The sequence below is a fragment of the Dermochelys coriacea genome, chromosome 1 (genome assembly GCF_009764565.3).
Source record: "Dermochelys coriacea isolate rDerCor1 chromosome 1, rDerCor1.pri.v4, whole genome shotgun sequence".
In the NCBI taxonomy this organism is placed as follows: domain Eukaryota; kingdom Metazoa; phylum Chordata; order Testudines; family Dermochelyidae; genus Dermochelys; species Dermochelys coriacea.
In genome coordinates this window covers 83,247,953-83,262,413 of record NC_050068.2, presented here as the reverse complement: position 1 = coordinate 83,262,413, position 14,461 = coordinate 83,247,953, and the positions used below count along the sequence as shown (strand labels likewise).

The 14,461-nt window shown below is 44.3% G+C and overlaps 1 long non-coding RNA gene across 4 annotated transcripts in view; it reads right to left on the bottom strand.

The window, feature by feature from the left end:
• Positions 1 to 14,461, bottom strand: part of LOC119859997 — a 67,572-nt gene that overhangs the window by 38,177 nt on the left and 14,934 nt on the right. For 3 of the 4 annotated variants that reach the window (XR_006277778.1, XR_006277777.1, XR_006277780.1), the window contains exon 2: positions 11,686 to 11,730. This is a non-coding gene — a long non-coding RNA (uncharacterized LOC119859997). Of the gene's footprint in view, positions 1 to 11,685; positions 11,731 to 12,569; positions 12,629 to 14,461 lie in introns of all 4 variants that reach the window. The other variant, XR_006277779.1, reaches the window with a different exon arrangement.

Here is a 14,461-nt window from a genome sequence, read left to right as displayed (position 1 = left end):
GACTTGCTCAGAGACAGCTGCAGGGGAGAGTTGGGTGGGAGATGGGTGGCAGGGAGCCCTGTGAGGCTGGACATGAAGGGGTTTTGCCTGGGGCCCAGTGATGGGTTAATCCAGCCCTCTCAGCAGGTGTGAAGAAGCTTGTAATATAACGGTGTTTACTAGACACAGTTAAGTCAAATTAAGGGTCACTTAGTGATTTCAGTGCCTAGAAGTCAAGACAGCTTTAGTCATTTGCTTAGCCACCACAACAAAACAAATGATGTGCTTTGGTCCCATATGGGAATACACACAAACCTAACCTTTCTTGAAAATCTGCCCAGCCCAGCAAGGTGAATGTAAATAGCCTGCTTTAAGTGGAAGAGCAGGCTCCACATTTGAGTATTCTGGTTTTCAAAGAAATCCCCCAGACCACATTATCAAAGCTTTCAAGGTCATTTATAGAAGCATAATTAAAGAGGGACTCTTATTTCCTTCCTCTTTTCCTGCTTCCCCCTTGCCCACGTCTACAATCAAACAATTATTTAAAAAAAAAAAAAGTTTTGCTGTGTTATTGATACTTTCAGAGGATGGAACTTAAAACACTTCCCTGGAGCTTTCTGCTTGGAGGGGGTAACCCTAAGCCCACTGAAGTTAATGGAAAGATTCCCATTGCCTTCAATGGGCTTTGGAATGAGTCCTATTATAGTAAGGTCCTGATCCTGCATCAGAAACCACTGGCACAGTCTCCTGAACCTGTGCAGACCTCCACTGATATCAGTGGGACCCTGCATGGGTCTAGGTTAGCGGATCTTAATGAAGGATAAGAGCTACAAAGATTTACAGATCATGGAGGTAATTTTTTTTTCTAAAGAAAAGTTTTAAAACTGAGTTTTTGCTATGACTACACAAAGCCACTAGCTTTGAAACAATGCCATAGCAATAGCATCCTGTGCCAGATACTACATTTATTCAGGGTTACTTGAGCAAAAGTAATGAGAAGTATTAAAGTAATGTTTACATAACGAAATGTAATATCGATCATGCTATGTACATTAGCGATAAGAGGAAAGATTGAGTTGTTTTGGATAAAACAGTGCTCTCCTCTTGAGGATGGAAAATTACTGGTACGCTGTAAATTTTGACTCTTAATTTTTAATGTTATTTTTCATTTGGTATTAACAAGTTCTATTGTAATTCATTTTGACAGGATGACAAAATTCTCTTCTAAAATGTCGGCACTGAGTGATTTTACAACATGTGAAACATGAAGACTGGTAATAACCTACCAAAATGTGTAGGTTTCGTGATATGTAGACTGTTGTCTCCTGTGAATGGAAGTAAATCCACAAAGCTTATATAGGAGTGAGCAGATACTAGAGCTAAAATTCCAGCAATTAATCAAAACTGTTATTCAGATCCCTCATCTTAATGGCCCATGATATTTACATGTACTTTTTTAATAAGATGAAGAAAAAATATGGTTAAGAAATTTGAGAGTTGTGTGTACAGTAAAGTATCAACAGAACTCAATTATCCAAGGATAACAAAATTAAACCACTTCTTAAGAATATTAAGTTCCAGGGGACTAGCTGGGTGAGGAACTGGTAATGTGATAGTCTTTTACCTCTAGGTTACCAGTTGAAATCTAGATCAGTTGTGACCAAAAGTGATAAGTCATAGATTCCAAGGCCAGAGGGGACCACTGTGATCATCTAATCTGATCGCCTGTATAACACAAGCCACAGAAATTCCCCAAAAATAATTCCTAGGGCCTAGCTTTTAGAAAAACATCCAATCTCATTTTAAAAATTGTCAGTGATGGAGAATCCACTATGTCCCCTGGTAAATTGTTCCAAAAGTTAATTACACTTATTGTTAAAAATTTACACCTTATTTCCAGCTTGAATTTCAACTTCCAGCCATTGGATCATGTTATATCTTTCCCTGCTCGACTGACAAGCCCATTATCAAATATTTGTTCCCTCTGTAGCTACTTACAGATTGTGATCAAGTCACCCCTTAACCTTCCCTTTGTTAAGCTAAGTAGATCAATCTCCTTAAGTCTATCACTATAAGGCACATTTTCTAATCCTTTAATTATTCTCTGAACCATCTCCAATTGATTAATGTTCTGTCAATATTTATCAAGCATTTAATCATATTTTGGATGTCTGAAGTCCCACATTTAATGAGTTTGTAGTTTCAAGCAATGCCTAAGGGTCAAGTATTCATATCACAAAACCACTAACACTGCCACTAACTGATTCTCTTCCCTAAAGGTGATTTCTCCAAGGTGGGACTGAAGTTCATTAGCGTGGAGAAGTTTGTGTAGCTAATGCATGTGGTACACCTATTCCTCTATATTTCATTCTCCTGTGCTCCTAATACAGGTCTTCAATTAATTCACTAAAACAGTGAGAAATAAAAAATACTCAGTTCACTGGAGAGGGGGATGCTTTTCTGCTCAGGATATAAAAGCATAGCTCACATTAGCTCTGAGAGGTTGGTCAGCAATGAAATGAAATGAAATAGCAACTGGGTGAATCCAAACTATAAGTGAGTTTGGCTTGAGAGGAAGCGTGAGGGGGTTGTACATACCCCACACTAGACTAGGCAGGGAAGGTACTAAGTTCTTGCAAAGGGAACCAGGCAGAAGGCTTGTCCTGCCTTGGAGAACCTGTTGTGCCTCCCAGTTAAAGAGACAAGGCTGGATTCTCCACAAAACAAAGTGGCCTTCATCTGCACCAAGATCCACACTGCATCCCTCCTGGCATACTGTCTTCTCCATCAGCTATTCCCAATGCCACCTACATAACAGGGAGGAGGGAAAGTAGCGAGGATGGGGGGCAGCATGGCAGAGCTGAGCTTTGCTAAGCCCTTTCTTCCACTGCCATATTGCACCCATGCCCAAAGCATAAATTAAAAGCTGAATCTTCCTGCTATAACTTACATCGGATGCAGGCAGCCCAGAGAGTTGCAACCGGCTCCCTGCTACCACCTCTCTCTAGGACATCCAAGCATCGCGTGGACATGCTGAAGAATCAGGGCCATAGAATTTATACCTGGGCTCATCAAGGCACGTACTTCATCCAGAAGAGGACAAAGACTGAGATACTTTCAGAGGGAATCAGGAAGTGTCTTGGCCCATCTACCTGCCTCACACTTGGGGAGACAACCAAGCCAGGCAGCTACCAGAACTGATTAACAATGGGCAACCTGCTTGTCCTGAAATAAGGGCTACTTTACTCCTACCAGAGGAGCTGTATTTACTCCTCACCCACCCAGGGAATTCAACGCTGCTTCCCTGCTAATGAGTGGACCACTGCATCAAAGGTTTCTGGAACAAGACTCCTTTAACCTTGTCAGAGGACTACACTTACCTCCTTTGTAAATACTTTGAAATCTATGGATGAAAGGCACAATACAAGAACTATTACACTGATTATGTATTAAAGACACTTAGCTAAGTCTTTATTTACTTTATTTTGATTACCCACGGCTGTAGTGAACCTGCCAAGGGCTGGCAGCAGAATCTACCCAGGGAACAAGGTGGAGGGAAAGCTGTGACTTAACCTTCTACAAACTGACTGAAGCAAGAAGAATGAGCTGGGAGGCCACTAGTACCTTAAAGAACCAGTATTCTGTCTTTGTTTGTTTGTGTTTCCCACTCTTATTTTCAGTTGTCTGATGCGCTGACCTGGGTAACCCACGCACACTGAGCTAAGTGATGAGTGGTAAAATGAAGTGGCAACCAGCAGTGATGGGAGTCAAATATAGAATACTCATAAAAGGTGCAGCAGGGAATGAGAGATAGCAGAGGGGGGGAGTTCTTGTATGGAAGGCTTTGATGCTAAAACATTCCTGCACGTGAGATGATTGTCTGAAGAATGTTAAGAAACAACTGCTATAAACAATGGGTATGGAAGGATCCAGAGCACTCTGAGGTGGAAAAGAATGCTTTATGAATGATGAAAGACCATATTAAGTGCAAACTGGTTTCTGTACTGAGAAAAAAGGAGTAGGGACATGAACTGAAATTTAGATCACCAAGGGAAACAAAGAGGCCCAAGATGGACAAAGACCAAAGGGAAAAATCATCAAGAAAGAAAAGATGGATCAGGACTCTAGACACAAGAGAGGTAAAAGATAGAGCTATGTGGCATCAAAGAATCCTAGAAGCTATAGGAAAAGCAGATGGGAAGCCATGGCTGTAGACATTTAATATTGACCCCTGCAACGTCGATCACTACCACAATCTGGCATCAAGAGGTAAGCAGTGAGAGGGAGCTATCAAAAAGAAAGAAGCAAACAATCCTGAGTGGTTACTCCACAGAAGGAAAGTATCTTGATACATTAGTGTCCAAAGAAAACAAGATAGACTGCTATCATTCCAGGACCAGGATAAAAAGATGTCATAATAAGGATGGTGCAAGGTATCTTGAAAAATGTTTGGGGAATTCTTAATGATTATATTTCCCATGGGAACAAATGTCAGCAGCGAATGAAGCTTATATATTATTATTTGATCAAAAATTACTTCAGTGAGTTGGAAAGAGTACTGAATTTGAAATTATACATGTGATCTCTTTAGAGAGCTTTCTTGTACCAAACTAGGGTGAATAAAGGAGAACACCAATACTGGAAACTAACCAATAGATGACCTGATAGTGTAGGTAGCCAGGGTTTGAATTCACAGATCATTGGAATGCCTTCTGCAATGAGAGCCAACTGTTTGGATTAGACTGTCTCCACTTAAGCTGGCAGGTTGCCAACCTTTTAGGTTCAGAACTGGTGGGGCCAGTTAGGCAGGTTCTATACTTTAACAAACAGGAGGCGGGAAAGGGAAACCTTTCACTTAACTTGATTAATCCATCATGTACTTCCAACATACAAATTAAGACAGAAAATTGAGAGTTGTTCTGAAGCAGAAGATGAAGGGTAAAAACAATATAATGCTTGATGCAAATGTTCAGGGAAACAACAGGAAGAAGTGGTACTAAGTAATTGAGATCATGATCCAGAGAGTATAACTGAAACTTGGTGGGGTGACTCTTATAAGTGGAAGATTGTGTCTATCTAATCTCTCTAGATGGGAAAGAGAACTGAGAGAAGAAGTAGAAAGAAGAATTGTATAAGAAAAATATTTACAATGCACATGTTAATACAATTAATGTGGTGGAAGACTACAGGAAATGAAGAAGGAAAAAAATAGAAGCAATAATGTGCATCTGCTAAGGCCACCATTCTGGAAAAGTTAGGGAAATCACAAGATATTCTACTCACAGAGGATTTTAACTAGCCAGACTTCAGGTAACAAATACAGCCAAACGTCCACATAGAAGTCAGCTTTTATATGCAGGAAGTAAAGAGGTCCTTCTGGCTCTAAGTCTTACTCACTGGAGGAACAGATTGAGAATAATGCAGGCACATATAATAGTAGTACCCATGATCAGGAACTATCTGAATTCACTATAGTAAGAAAATGGTTCACAGAATGCAATAAAGGAATAATATTTCAGAAAAGTAATTGTAGAAAATTAAAACAAAAGAGGAGAGTCTGATAGGAGGAAACATTAAAATCCACGTATATGGAAGACAGCTGAAGAACTTTAACAGGAACCATGACTAAGACTCATTCCTCTAGGGAGAAAAAAGAATACTGAAAAGCATAAGAAATGGTGACTGCACCTCCAAAAGGGGCCGTTCAAAGTTCTGAGGTTTAGGAAAATAGCTAAAGCGAATAACAAGGGATTATACAAATATTTAAAGGGGTAAAGTAATAATAGAGAGAAATTAAAGTAGATCAAGACTGAATTGGGTACTGAACTGCTGGTGAATCAGTATTTAGCCTGTGAATCTGTGACCTCAGTGATAAATACAGAGCCTTGGTCATGGCAAACTGAGGGAGCTCCTGAAGATTAGCACAAAGCTAATGTGCAAAAGAAAGAGTGGTCATTGCCATTACACTCTAGTAAAGCCAACTTCAGTCACTAGTAAGGTAGATGGGGCGTACATTAAGAGACAATATTTGAGTCAGAGCCTCAGCTTGTGTAAATTGGAGCCGCTCCAGTGACTTGAGCAGAGCAGCATAGATTTTCACCAGCAGAGGATCTCGCCCGCTATCTCTCAGTCATGAGGATAACAGGACCATTAACACTATGCAACATAGTTTTATAAAGGATATATCTCAGCCGACAAACTTAGGGCCTGATTTTATTCCATCGGCTTTAATGGAACATGACTGGTTGATTTCTTTTTTGTGACTGGAATTACAAAGCTAGCAGATGAAGGAAAAGTAGTAGATGCAATGAGGTCTGAACCCAACTGTGTCTGACCCTTCACAGATGCACAGGAGGGAGAGAGGAAGCAAGCATCCTTTCCTACATTTTGTGGACTCAGGCTGGACACTATGGCAATTCTTATACTCTTCTGGCTTCAGGGACTTTCCAGAGGGGCTGTCCCTGCATCCTCACTCAGCTAGTGAAACTGGACCCATAGCCATGCAGCAGCATGTGTTTGCTCTCCCTGAGGATGGCAGAGTGAACAGGCACCAACTGAGCTCTGAGAAGCAATGTGCTACAGGTAAATATTATTATGCTGAGGATTGGGTGAAGGCCTGTTGAAGTTGGTGGTCATAACAGCCGTCCTTCATTCAGGATAAATGTAAAAAGCAATTAAGCTCCTTTATGGAATAGAAAGCTGCTAGATAAGAGACACCACCCAAAACACAGGCCACATGCAAGGCTGCAGCAGGAGTTGTAAGCAGGGTCTGAATGAGCTTTCCCCGACACATAGTGATGATGGGGGAAAAGACTTCTGCAGCAGACCGTGTCTGCATAGAAATGCTGGCTCTGCTAGGTGCACAGCAGAGGAAACTGCTCTGCCAAAATGACCAGTTTTGGCTGGGGAGGGTTACAAATCACTAGTATTTGAATGCAGGGGTAATGAAATGTTATCCTGACCACACGAGTAAAAGGCGGCAGAGGAGGGGTCACCCTCAACTGAACCTCACTCACTAAGCAGGGGGTAGGAACACCAAAATCCCAGTGAAAGAAGCTTTGCCTAAAGAGCCCTAGGCACCATTTGAACCTCCTCCTCTTCACTGTTTAAAGACAGAACCAATTAGACTCAATTGAGAGTCCTTGTTTTGTTCAGTGATCACTACAGCTGAAATCACCGGTAACCAGGTCTCGGTGCTGAGCCTAAGACCTGGTGTGGGACAGCATTGCAGTAAAACAGACTCCCCAGCCTGCAGTGATGGTCCCCACTACCCGCTGAAATCACTGAGAGCTGTGTTAAGTGGTAGAACCTCAGAATATGCCGTCAGAGTGAATGTCAGCAGCCAGCAGCGCCAGAGTGAATGGTGGCAACTGTGAGTCAGTTGCGAGGCTGCAGCAGCAGCTGCAGCATTGCTTGATGCCTCCCCCAACTCCAGTATGGGAGGTGAACTCATGTGACTGCACCTCTGAACTCTGGCCCTTCACTGACCAAGGACAGCAACTGTGAGTGGGGTGCAGTGGAGGGAGAAGGCAATGGCAAGTTAAAGGAACATTTGTTGGACTTCCACTTCATTCTGCAAGATGAGAAACTGAGGCAAAGGAAACTGCCCACCATATTATGGGGTGGGGGTATGCTCATATGCTCACGTGCTTTCAAATCAGGTTTGTGGTGTTTTCCAAATTAATGCCAAGTTCCTTTTCCCTTTTTACTACAAGTTTTCTTTTGTTATATACAGACTCAGCGCTTGAGAAAGGGGAAGTATTGCTTCTTAGAGGTGCCCAGAGGTGGTGTTAAGTTTTCCCAGATTCCTGGGAGGGGGCTCGAGCTGGTTCTGTTTTGTATCCTTAGGAGGAACCCATAGATATTGAACCCGGCCCTCACTGCTGCTGCTTCCACCTGGCAGAAGGGTTACAGAGTTGAGCCATGCACTTTGAGGGGTTTCACTGGGAGCTGAACACAAATGCAGGAGTTTTGTGTATGGTCTGATATAGAGCTAGAGAGAGAGAGAGAGAGAGAGAGAGAGAAACACAGAGGCAGACAGAGAAGGCAACAAGGGAGGCCCAGAGAAGCACCAGTAGCATGACCCTAATAAAAACCTAAGAGAAAGTGCTTTTGAGCAGAGGCCTGGTTAACAAGAGTCTTGGAACTGTGAGAAAAAAAACTGCCTCCTGTTGTTTGATTTCTACTATGTTCAGGGAAACAAGACTTTGTACGTTCTTTGTAAATAAACAGGACTGCATCGAAGAAATACATGACTCCATCATCAATTTTTCCTTCCAACAGAAACAACCTGCAAAACCCTGAATATTGGCTAACTGCTTCAATCAAAAGTGGTAAATATATACATAGCAAGGGTGGATTAAGGGGAAGATATGAGCCATCTCTAAATTAGAAGTGTGCTGAGGAGGTAGTATTTGAATTCTGATCAGAATCTCGATTAATTTTTGGCTAGTTTAGATTTTAGGTTTCAGATTGAACAAGGATTGGGGCTTGGGTTTGATGGTACTGACATCGGGCAGGTAGAAGTCTCAACTTGCACCCCAAAATGGAAGAAACTTCATGAGATTACCTGACTTAATTTTTATTTCCTGTATCTTGAATGGTGGCAATATCACAAGATGAACCAGTCATGCTATTTCTTCCCCCATATGCTGCATTTAAACAAGGTTTGGACAACATACTCCTGGTTCAGGATCTGGTTTTGTGGTGGATTCAAATCTAATCACATGGCCACAAAATATGGTGTAGAGCAGTGGTTTTCAAAGCCGGTCCGCCGCTTATTCAGGGAAAGCCCCTGGTGCGCCGGACCAGTTTACCTGCCGCGTCCGCAGGTTTGGCCAATCGTGGCTCCCACTGGCAGCAGTTCGCCGCTCCAGGCCAATGGGGGCTGCGGGAAGCGGCGCGGGCCAAGGCATGTGCTGGCCGCCCTTCCCGCAGCCCGCATTGGCCTGGAGCAGTGAACCGCGGCCAGTGGGAGTCGCAATCGGCCGAACCTGCAGACACGGCAGGTAAACAAACCAGTCCGGTGTGCCAGGGGCTGTCCCTGAACAAGCGGCGGACCGGCTTTGAAAACCACTGGTGTAGAGGGTTCAGATTTTTGATTCAGGCCCATCTATGGTACAGATATAAGAAAGAAGGATGTAAACTCCAAGGATGAAATCCTTGCCCCACTGAAGTAAATGGTAAAACTCCCACTGACTTCAATGGGGACAGGATTTCACCCCACGAAAGATGTGGAATTATTTAGGACAATTAATGACAGTATAACCAAAAGAAATGGGATGAAATTAATAGATGTGAAATTGAGGCTTGATATCAGGAAAAACTTCCTAATAGTGAGATCAATCAATGTCTTAAGGGAGATGACCAGTATTGACTGGAAAAGGCATTAAAAGAGATACTGTGTAGAAAGATTCTATGCTGGCAGGGAGATGGACTAAAGAACCTAAAAGGTATTTTTGATGTCTAATCTCTGTGATAAAAGAGTGTAATGGGAGAACGTTGCCCTACTTGCTTTCACAAATTGCAGATTGTATGTGTTATGTAGATTTTTAGCTGTCTACCAAAAGAGTGCATTTGGAAAAGTATTTTATAATAGGAAGAAAGGAAATGATTTGGAGAGCCTTGATACCTTTAATGGCACCATGCTAGGAACACAGGGAGCTATCACCATGAATGTAAATGTAGTGCATATTCATTACAGAGGTAACCGCTGCCAGCATGCTTTCACCATGGTGGGTCTGTGGTCTCTAAAATGCTGCAGAAGTAATTCCTGAAGGACAGCATCCTTATGGGGGAACTGTGCTCTTTCGCAGGTCTGCTGAGATCCTATTGTATGCATCCCCTAAAAAAAATCCTGATTCTGGGTGGCAAGTAGACCTGTTGTATCTCCTCTGCGGCCTTTCCTTCCCGATGAAAAGCATGGAATAATCCATCAGCTAATGGACTAGAAATGGAAGGCTTGTGAGATTAAACAGTTTTGTAACCCAGCCTTTTCTTTACAAATTCTACTTTCAGGTATTACTCAGTTCAAAGTGCAAACTGTCTTACAAAGCCAACAATAAATGCTTTTATTAAAGGAAAAATGTTCAGTTTTTTTAACTGAGTTCTTACAGAAACTACAGAACTCATTTAGCATCCAGAGGTAACTAAGGAACCTAAACTTTGGCACTTTCTAACTGAGGAGTGCCTGACTTTGCCACCTTAATGTTCTTTTAGCATAGGTTTTTAGGATGTAATTATTGTAGAAATTTGAATACATAAAATACTTGGAGTTTGTACTATGTATATCCTGACTAGTCAGTGAACCCTTGGAACACTGTGTAACCAGTATTGAAATTGTTCTTTGAGGCACAGTGACCATGAGTGTAGTCCTGAAAGGGCCACTGCTGGAATGCCCCCCCTAGAGTGACTTCACGTGCACACAGTGTGTGGAGGACTCCATTTCGCTGTACAAATCATCATCCTCCATGCAGTGTAACCTTGCGTGCACGGTCATGCTGTGCAGAGTGCCAAAAGTGCCAGTATGCCATTCCAACATGAATCAGTCCCACAACAGCACAGGGGGTGACACTTCTGTATACATAATCACATAAGTCGGATGTACTGTGCAATTACACCACTAACTGATGGCATCAGATCCAGCTGCCAGGGAACATACTATGCCACAAATCACATCAGTATTGCCTCTTATACACAGTGCCTAAAGTGGTCTTGTGGAACAGGCTTTAAATCAGTGGTAGGCAACCTGCGGCCACTGGGATCTGTGAGTGGCTGTGCCTGCGGATGTCCAATGTAAACAAACTGTCTCGCGGCCCACCAGCAGATTACCCTGACGGGCCTGCAGGTTGCCCACCACTGCTTTAAACCTAACAAAAGTACAAAAGGGAATAATATGCTCCTGCACTTCAGCCTTGCAGATGCAGGGCAGTGGAGTCATGTCTGCACCCCTGTTGTTTCCCCCAAGTGGCCATATTCACCGCTGCTGGCACACTATTCCTGGGCTTGGGATCTCCCACCTCTCAGGTAGGTGCCTTAACCACTGGACTACTGAGTCATTCTCACAGATACACACACACTCTGTCTGGCTCAAAGACTGTTCTGCTGTGAATAAATACTTAATACTCATTAGGCCAGAGAGATAATGACAATGACTCTATAGCCTGGTGATTAGCCCACATGGGAAATGAGAGACCTAGGAGCCAGTCCCCCTATCCCAATGATTCTTTCATTATATATCCACAATGGAACAGCTTCAGTAGGAGAGACTGAGGTAGCCCCATGTTAGAATACCCTATAACTTAGTAATTAGAGCACTTTGCTGAGAGAAGTGGGAGACCCCTGTTCAAATCCTTTCTGCCCGTCAGGCAGTGGGAGGGGGGATTGAACCTGAGTCTCCCACATCCCAGGTAAGTGCTCTAACGACCAAACTAAATGTTGTAAGGTGAGTGGTAGCACCACTGCCAGTTGTTTTATGGGGATCCAGGCCACCGCTTAACTCATTTCTACAAGAAATGCATTAGGCTCCTAAACTGCTGGACTCCAGGGGATTTGAAAGAGGACATAACAATGTTGAGATTCATGGAGCTCAGAGGAAGGTGCAACGGTGTTCAAGAACTGTCCAAAAAGTCTAACAGAAACAGAAAACAACCAATGAATATATTTATCATACAGCTAATTTTTACTAGAACAAAAAGAAGCACTTACTTGATTGGGACTGTGAGCTCTCACCATAGTTTCTAATAGTGCTACCTAGAATACAAAAGAATGAAAAGTGGTGAATGGTAATGCCATCAAGTGAAAGTATTAAAAACTATCAAACATCCAGTACCAACTGGGGACAGGTAGAAGTGCCAGGGTCGGGAATCATGGGGGCAAACTTCCCCTGAGACCATGGAGGGCAGGTAGCATAAGCAGGGGAAGGCTGTGCCTCCTCAAACAGCCTGGCATAGCCCCACCCACGCTCCACCCCGAGTGCCTCTCCTGCCTGCTTCTAGTTCCCTTCCCGCTCTTCTATGACCAAGAGGCTGGGGCAGGCAAGCTGGGGCCAGTGCGCACCAGGCCCAGGGCTGGGGGCACTGGAGCTAGGGCTATGCCATGTTGCCTGCCCAGAGCTCCGGGGCGGGGGACCCTCTGGGCTGGAAATGGAGGCACTTTGGCCACACCACCCGCCTGGCACTCCAGGGCTGGGGACGGTCCAGGGCTGGGGGTGCTCCAGCCATGCCACCCGCCCACCCAGCAAGAGGGCTGGCGGCCACAGGGGGGTATATGTTCTGGGCTCCGGTAGGGGAGGAGGAGCGGACCTCAGGCAGAGTGGGTGGGACCAGAGGCTAACCTCCCACAATGGCGTGTTCACCTGCCACCCATGCCTGAGATCCTGGAGCAGCCAGAAATCCGCCACAAGGTAACCGTGGTCATTTATCCTAGAGTAACCCTAGCACACATCTCTACAGAGGGGAAAAACAGGAGGATGCATGTAGCAGTGGATACTCTGTCCCTGCCTCTCTATCCCATCCACACCTACATCTGACATGCTCGTGTGGAGAAACCCCACAGAACTTAGCTCTGTACTGTGTAGAGGGCATATGTACCCCTTCCATGACTATCTTTCCAGAACCACACCAGTTCCTCTCCCCAGGGGCATGATTTTCTCCAGCATGGGAAGTGAAACTCTAATCAGTGAAGGTTCGCTTATCTAACCAAAATAGTTGCATTGTGCTTCTAAGCTTGAGGCTTGCCTGGGAGAACTAAGAAATCCCAAGTCAAAGGAAAAGCTTGCAGCTCTTTTTAAAAGCTTTGTTGTGCTCATTTCCACAAACTCTTCCACTGTAAACTGAAGTACACACAAGTATCAGAAGTGCTGAGTGAAGAAACATAATCTAGAACAGGGGTTGGCAAACTTTTTGGCCCGAGGGCCACATCTGGGTGGGGAAATTGTAGGCAGGGCCATGAATGTAGGGCTGGGGCAGGGAGTTGGGATGCGAGAGGGAATGTGGGGTGCGGCAGGCTGCTCAGGGCAGGGGATTGGGGTGCAGGAGAGGTGCAGCAGGGGGCTCAAGGCAGCGGGTTGGGGGCTCAGGGTGCGGGCTCTGGCCCAGTATCACTTACCTCGAGCAGTTCCAGGGTGGCAGTGGCATTAAGGCAGGCTCCCTGCCTGCCCTGGCCCCGCACTGCTCCCAGAAGTGGCCGGCATGTCCAGCAGTGGCTCCTGGAGGTGGGGTGGAGCAGGCGGCTCCGCCGCACGCTACCCTCAGCTGTGGGTACCACCCCCAAAGCTCCTATTGGCCACAGTTTCCCGTTCCCGGCCAATGGGAGCTGCAGCAGGAGGTGTCTGCAGGTGAGCGCAGCACACGGAGCCTTCTGCCCTCCTCCGCCCCGCAGGGGCTGCAGGGACATGGTGCCGGCTGTTTCCGGGAGCAGTGCGGGCTAGAGAAGGCAGAAAGCCTGCCTTTGCCCCGCTGTGCCATGGGGCTGGCAATCCTGCGGGCCGAACTGAAAGCCGTCATGGGCCGGATCTGGCCCACAGGCCATAGTTCACCCTCCCCGATCTAAAACATAAAAATGGCCATACTGGGTCAAACCAAAGGTCCATGTATCCCAGTATCCTTTCTTCTGACAGTGGCCAATACCAGGTGCTTCAGAGGGGCTATTGCTTCCTGTTCTCCTTCAGTGTCACCATATGAAGTTTAACAAAAAATGGTGATACTGTGGCTGAGCAAAATTTTTCTTACATTTGGACATTATAGTTTGTAAAGAAATTTCCATACCTAAACAAACAACATATAAAATCAGATGATTTAGTTACAGAGAATATATTATAGGTCATTAATGAATGCAAATTGCCACTTCTTAAAGGATAATTGGAAAGAAACAGGACAGATTATTAGTTAGTATTAAGTAATATCTCTTCTTTACTATTCTATTTAAAAATAAAAAAGTTTATTAATTTAAGTGACCTCCAAGAACCATACTACAAGGAACAAGTCAGAGGACAGCAGCACTCAATCTAAGAATCACTTCTAAACCATGAGCAGAAAAAAATTCCATAGTATTCTTGGTTCTGCAGATTATAACAGACTAGAGAGGTTCACTCTTTGTTGCGTTAGAATATGTTAAACAATTCAACCCAGCTGTTCACAGAAATTCAGGATCAGTAAGATTAGTCATGTTTTTCCTTTAAAATCCTTATTTTTGTAAAGAATCACGCAATCAGGGCTGGAAGGGACCTCAGGAGGTCATCTAGTCCAAACCCCTGCTCAAAGCAGGACCAATCCACAATTTTTGCCCCAGATCCTTGGTTTAGCAGGCCAATGCTCAAACCACTGTAAGAGCGAGGTGACAAACCAGAACCCTTAAAAAAATTTATTATTTAACTTGCAAGCCTCCTAACTAAGCGATTCTCATTTAACACTAAAATTACATAAGGCTTGTTGTGTACCGTATCAATACATCTCTGAGAGCAAGGTTTGTTGGTTACCTGCTG